The sequence below is a fragment of the Aegilops tauschii genome, chromosome 1 (genome assembly GCF_002575655.3).
Source record: "Aegilops tauschii subsp. strangulata cultivar AL8/78 chromosome 1, Aet v6.0, whole genome shotgun sequence".
NCBI lineage: Eukaryota > Viridiplantae > Streptophyta > Magnoliopsida > Poales > Poaceae > Aegilops > Aegilops tauschii.
The window spans coordinates 219,327,799-219,334,264 of NC_053035.3; the positions used below are offsets into that span (position 1 = coordinate 219,327,799).

The following is a 6,466-nucleotide window of genomic DNA, read 5'->3' on the forward strand; positions in this document are numbered from 1 at the left end:
ACTATTCCTCATTGCAATTAATGCCACTAAATTTCTGATCCATCAAACCATGGGTAACTGCAAAAGTAAATGAATCTGAGTTCAATGCCCATGCATTGCCACAAGCTAACGAAATCTACAAAGAAAATTGTTGTGTCACATTGGAGTCATTGACTATCCACATGGGACCATACTTCATGGTCGTCATGTGGTTGTTTTATTTTCTAGACAAATGTGTCTCATTATCGCCTTCCTCTCCTCCATCTTCTCGGCCACCACGTGACAATTTGCTTCCTTCCTCCCACTGTCCACCAATCTATGTGTTTTCTTCCCCTACCTTGCACAATTATGCTGAGAATCTTGTTCACCTCCAAACAATCTTGTCCATTTGGCGATCTCGTAAATTATAGATGACTCACACATGTCGGTTATGCCAATATTGTGACACTGGCAGAATCAACGCACTAAACATGTGATTGTGACCGGGCTTGGTTAGTGGTTGAAACATACCTACAATAAAGAAATGTTTACTCAAAACAGATATTTACAGGGATAATTTATTTGAAGGAAAAGGAGATATTTGGGTTCATCCCAAATTACCGCATATATCTTATGGAACAAATTTCATCAACTCAACATCTAAAATATGACTTCTTATTAGGGGTACATAGAGTTGCAGAATAATAGCAAGACGATGTTATATATACTCCATGATGGCCTTTCTTTTTATGGCTACAATAGCATGAGTCACATAACACCTAGAAATATATGTTTCCTTCCTCTTTGACATAGAATAAGCCAGGTCATTGTATACTGAGGAAATAAACTAATATAACTACAAACAATAGCCTTCTCCTTTGCACAACAATCAGTATAAATATATTGTTATGACATTGTGCTAACAGGGTCTTGGGGGTGGCTGCCGCCCATGCGTTGCCCCAACGGGAGCCTCCCCGATGCAGCCTCGGTCTTGGCTGCCTCATGTAGCACAACCGCCTCATTGCCGCCCCTACCTCGCGCCACCGCATATATCTTATTAGGTTAGCACCGATCGCATCAAGCATGTACCATTAGGATCCTCACGCACATCAGATGATATTTTCGATTTTATACCTTCTTCGTCCCCAACTATCTTCTCATCTTCGCATTCCCAATCCAAACTCGCCATCGTCGTCGACGGCACATCCGGTTCGCAACCTGCCACAAAGTTAAATTAGGAACAACACGAATGAACAAGCATCTAGTCGGTCGATCTCATCTCATAATCCAAGTGGCCAAGCCCATGTACAATGCACATCAACAACAATTCAAACGCTCGCTCGTTGATGGATAGTATAGTACGTTGTCTCCATTATTACTACCACTAACATGTATTGCTATCGAATATATAGAGATATTTATATATAGTTAGAAGCAGGTGCGTTGATAGAACTCTTAAATCAATATACAATGCCTATGTATTTACTCTCTTTTTCTCTCAAGCTTCTAAAAATGAAATTAATTAAGCAATGAATTTTGAAAATGTATATATGAGCACAAATTACTATCTTCCTGCCATACTGCTTTCTGTTCTTTGAAGATGATCAACACTAATACTGAATTTGGAACATAAGAAATGTTGAGGAACATTAGGCATTCTCCAGATTCTTTGCTCATGGCCTACAGACAAAATAATAACAACGATTAAAATAGAGAGATCAAAGTTCAGAACTTCAGACCCCCAATGGATTGCATTTCCTCCCATTCTGATCGAATGTTTCTTAAAGGATGGTATAATTTGAAACTATGGCCTCGATGAAAAAGCTTTCAAGGTATTGACACATGGCCTATAGTACATGGCTTTTCTAGTGCACTCTTCGCGGACCTTTCTTTCTATTGATCAGTCACAACAAGAATGATATGCTTTTTTCAGTTGTTCCAACATACAGAAATGAGCTACTTGAATAGGTGAAGAATTTATGACAGAAAAGGAGATAAGGACAAAACAAACTGGAATGAGCCTGGATTAGGTAGAAGGAAACCCCAAACGGAGGTGCCACAATCTGAAAAGGCTCTAGGTTGGCACAATCCTATTTAGATACCGGGACCAACTTGCGAGAATTCACCTATCTGGATATATATGGCATAAAACACATGATTATCTGCCCAGGAAGTTTTGTACACAGCTTACAATAAAATAGCTCGGTTCATCTACACTAATTTTTGCTCAGATCGATGGCGGCACATGACAGAATGGTACACATAGCCTAAGCAAGAAGATTGAGAATAATCCAAAGTCGAAGGCAATACACCAACCATTAATCAACCAAGAATAGTAAAAAAAATCAGAGCATGTGTCATACTCATACCAAATGGAGAAAGATTGAAATGAGAAAATGTTTTTCTATGAAGGAACAAAATTAGGACAACATGAATGGATAAAGTAAGAGGATTGGTCCTTTTTGAAGAAGAACTGGGTGTCAACAATTGATACATGTAGATTATTATGTTATTGCTATAGAAGTATTTAGTATAAACAACCCACACGAAATTACTGTTTTCTATCTAGTATAACGGCATACATGGAAACATGAAACTGGTACTGAGACAATCATTTAGACCTCTCTCTCTCTCCCTCTCCATCGCTCCCTCTCTTTCTCTTCCTCATCATTGGTGATACAACATAAAGAGAAAAGAGAGACTAAAACACATGAGAGCTAGAGGATATACATTTTATCTACATTATAAATATATACAGAGAAGTAACTGTGGATGTCAATGTTAATGCAGCAAGAAATCTAATGGTTTTCCAATGCATATAAGTAGCCTAATCAACATAGTTTATGAATAGATATAGAGAGAGAGAAAAATTAGTAAGTATATATGTAACTCATTTTATTGATTAGAGTAGCCATTGTATCAGGCAGTTTTGGATCTTCTGAATCTCAGTTCCTCAACTTTAATAGTTTCGGGATAGAAAGCAAATAGATTGAAAACCAACTATTTCCTAAAATTACATATCAAATAGTATCCAATTTCAAATATAGATAAAGTAACATGCCAAAGCAAGCAAATTTAATAAATATGGGAGATTATTTATTACCGGAAGCTGAATGGAGCTCTCGACCAGCATTTTCTTACCATATAAGGAAGCTCATGTCTAGAGCCGCGGAAGTGCAAACGTCCAAAGATATAATGTTGCAAGAAAGCGGCTAGGCAAGCTTTCATGGAGTACTCGGCATTTCAAATGTTCAGAGATGAGATATCCAGATCTGGACTGAGCAATAGTATTATCTCAGCCTGCGTAAAATGAATTAAAATGTATGAGAAAGATAAAATATTCCTAAGTTTTAGGAAGCTAAGAACCCCGATTAATATATTTTTGGGCAAGAAAGAAGTGTATAAAATTATAATAACAGGGTGTAGTACCATCTCAATCAATAATTTAAGCTAGGAAAAGGAGTACATAATTCAGTCGGGTGTTTTTATTTCCATTCACAATTCATTGACATCAAGTTATCTTCTCTCTTCCTTTATGTGAGACTGCAGCTACATATTTAAGTCAGATTAGTACACGAGCTTTTTTACGCACATAACTAAACTGAGATCCTGCTTTCGCTTTTAAATCCTGACTGGATGCTAGCATTTATTCCATGGCTCCGACATTAGTTAGCCAGAAGGGTTGATACAATACAATCTATCGTCGTTGTGGCAGCCGATACAATCAATTTATAATGTAAAATGGATGGATCAAGCACAAAAAGACCACCAAAATACACACATGCATACATGCACCACTCTCTGGAAAATTCCTTACTTACCGCAGCTCAGTGGTGACGAACGATCCCGGCCTTGGACATCCTCCTACTCAGAGGTGACGAAAGACCATCTCATTGTGGAACTGTCGCTCCCAATAGCACAGGAGATTCCGAAACTCCATCCCCCTCCTGTAGAGTCACTGTTCTTGAGCAGCCCCAAGTTGGCGGCAGCCCCATCACCTGATCAAATTGAACCGTTAATAATGCAAATCATAGGCACCAATAGTAACTGGAAAGGGAAGTAACGAACGCACTGGTGAATTTGAAGCCATGGAAAGAAATTAGTGAAATTCAAAAGAATAAATCTGGGACATCTCTCCGAAGTATCTTAGTATGATCCAGAATGCCTGAAAACAAAAACAATGTTGAAATGAGAATTACCAGAAATCTGGTACATGTTGCTAACAACAAATTGCATGACTGATAAACTACATCAATTATGTCACAAGCTACCAGGCACTTCCGAATCATAATGACTCGCAATCAAATTAAGCAATTGACTTCACAAACATGGGATTATAGAGAACCCGCCAATAATAAAGAACGTATCGGGTTTAAAATTAGAAATAAGGACGATCAGGATCAACCTGCCAAAACACGTTTTAGAACATGTCTCGGTATCTGAATATATTCATCATTCGACACCTCCTTGACAGTTTCCGGATTGCCCGTGCATCGCATAGACAGAGCTTGGGAGAGGCTTTCTTCCTCTTGCCTGCATCTCTTTCCTGATGAAATCATGAAAGCGTATGATAAAACAATGTTAAGAAAATAAATCATTTGCAGACGTCTTTTGTGCAAGTATCTCAACTGTAACTAAGGGTGAGTTGGAAACATGTCTCTTACCTTGTTGTCAGGGATAGCTAGCGCCTAGTAAGCAAAAAATGATTTCAGTTGGAAAACATAATTTCTGCTGAAGTAGCATGATATTTGCGACCAATCTGATTTGCTTCTATGTATTTTATTGAAGAAGAAAATCTTCACCAGTACCAACCAGAATGTTGGAACGAAACAGAAAGAAAAACTGTGTTAGTCATTGCCATAGCTGCAAGTCAATGAATTCTGAGATATTCTCCGACTCAAGAGGTACACCACCGTACATGCAATGCAAGCTACAGTCATGTTCATCTCTGAATGATCTTAATTCACAAAAGGAGCACATTAGCAAACACCACCAAGTTGTGTCCAGACCATTTGCAATCAAAAGATGAGATGTGCAGGGAAGGGGGTGGAGCTCACCACACCAGGCCAGGGGGTAGGAGGAGGGAGTAGGCAGCCGCAGCAGCCATGAGGGAGGGCTCGTCCTCGTCCACCTGAAGCAGTAGGAGCAGCAGCTGGTCCAGATCCGAGCAACCTGCACAGAAAACAAAGGAAAGGAAAGGAATCACAAGGAGGGGCATGAAGAAACCAACAAGACAAGGGAAGGAGGCGCGCACCATGGTCGGAGGTCGCCGGAGACGGCCTGCAGTCGGCGCGCGTCCTTTCCTTGGAGGTTGAGGCGTCGGACCTCCACGGTTAGCTAGGGTTTTGGGCATCTCAGTCCATGGCTGCAGCCGGGTCGGACCTCCATGGACGATCTCGAGGGACGGCGGCCCGCCGGTGCGGCTGCGGATCTGGGCGCTGCCCCCCCTTGCCGCCGGATCCCCTCCATTCCCTTCCCTCCCTTGGGAGAGGGAGAGAAGGTGAGGGGGAGGAGGAAGCCGCCGGCGGTGTCGCCATGGCCGGGCAGGGCTCCTCCCGCCTGCCCGCGACGGGGGGTGGCGGGGGCGGCCGCGACGGGAGGTGGCGGGGGCGGCCGCGACGGGCGGCGGCGTTTGAGGGAGGGGATCGGCGGCGGCTGCGAGGACGAAGGATGTGGTGTGGCGTCGCTCGAGACGCACGGATCTGGCCGCTCCCAGGTCAGATCTGGCCGCAGTGGAGCTCCACATCGGGATCCATGGTGCTCCATCGGGATCCATGGCCCAGAGACAAGATTTGTGAGAGAGAGGTCGGGAAGGGAGAAGGGAGAAGAAGAGAGATAGGGCGCGCGGGAGGAGTTACGGGACGAAGGCTGGAGGTCGGTAGCGGTGGCGCTGGACGCCGGCGTGAGATGCAAGCCTCTTGAAAACCGTGAGGGAGAAAACCGGGAGGGGGGAAAGAAAATCAGTGGGACGAGAGGTGGGTCGGGACGGGAGGAAAGAAAATCGGGAGCGAGGGGTCGTACGAAAGGCTTGACGAACGTAAGAGGGAAAACGGAACACTACATTTCTTTTAGATAGTAGAGAAGAGATACATGAACTTCTTAAATACAGTCATCCCTAGAGAGTATCACATTAGAGGCTACGGATCGAAACAATAATAAGTGCATATAACTTGCAAACATGATCAAGAACTCAAATATATCCATGAAAACATAATAGATTCATATCTGAAATCATGGCACTCGGACCCTAGTGACAAGCATTAGACATAACAAAGTCATATCAACACCGATCTCAAAACATAGTCAATACTAGGGATCAAGCCCTAACAAACGGACTCAATTACACGACGAATCTCATCCATCTACATCTACCTCTAGTATGCCTACATTAAAATTACTCACTCCCGATGGTGAGCATCATGAGGTTGTTAATGAAGTAGGGTTGTTGATGACGACGACGACGAATTCCCCTCTTCGAAGCCCCGAACGGACTCCGGATCAGGCATCC

The 6,466-nt window shown here is 42.7% G+C and overlaps 1 long non-coding RNA gene across 3 annotated transcripts; it reads right to left on the reverse strand.

The window, feature by feature from the left end:
• Positions 1 to 207: 207 nt before the first annotated feature.
• On the reverse strand, positions 208 to 5,925 carry LOC120975288 (uncharacterized). 3 transcript variants are annotated; one of them, XR_012205600.1, is made up of 9 exons: positions 5,213 to 5,925; positions 5,016 to 5,130; positions 4,623 to 4,754; positions 4,364 to 4,504; positions 4,031 to 4,123; positions 3,780 to 3,956; positions 3,100 to 3,258; positions 1,093 to 1,176; positions 208 to 489 (listed from the first exon to the last, which is right to left on the reverse strand). It is a non-coding gene; the product is annotated as an uncharacterized lncRNA (long non-coding RNA). The 3 variants fall into 3 exon arrangements; XR_012205597.1 differs by lacking the exon at positions 208 to 489 and adding an exon at positions 661 to 988 and having other exon boundaries at positions 5,213 to 5,924; XR_005771075.2 differs by lacking the exon at positions 208 to 489 and having other exon boundaries at positions 661 to 1,176; positions 5,213 to 5,923.
• Between the last annotated feature and the right edge of the window lie 541 nt (positions 5,926 to 6,466).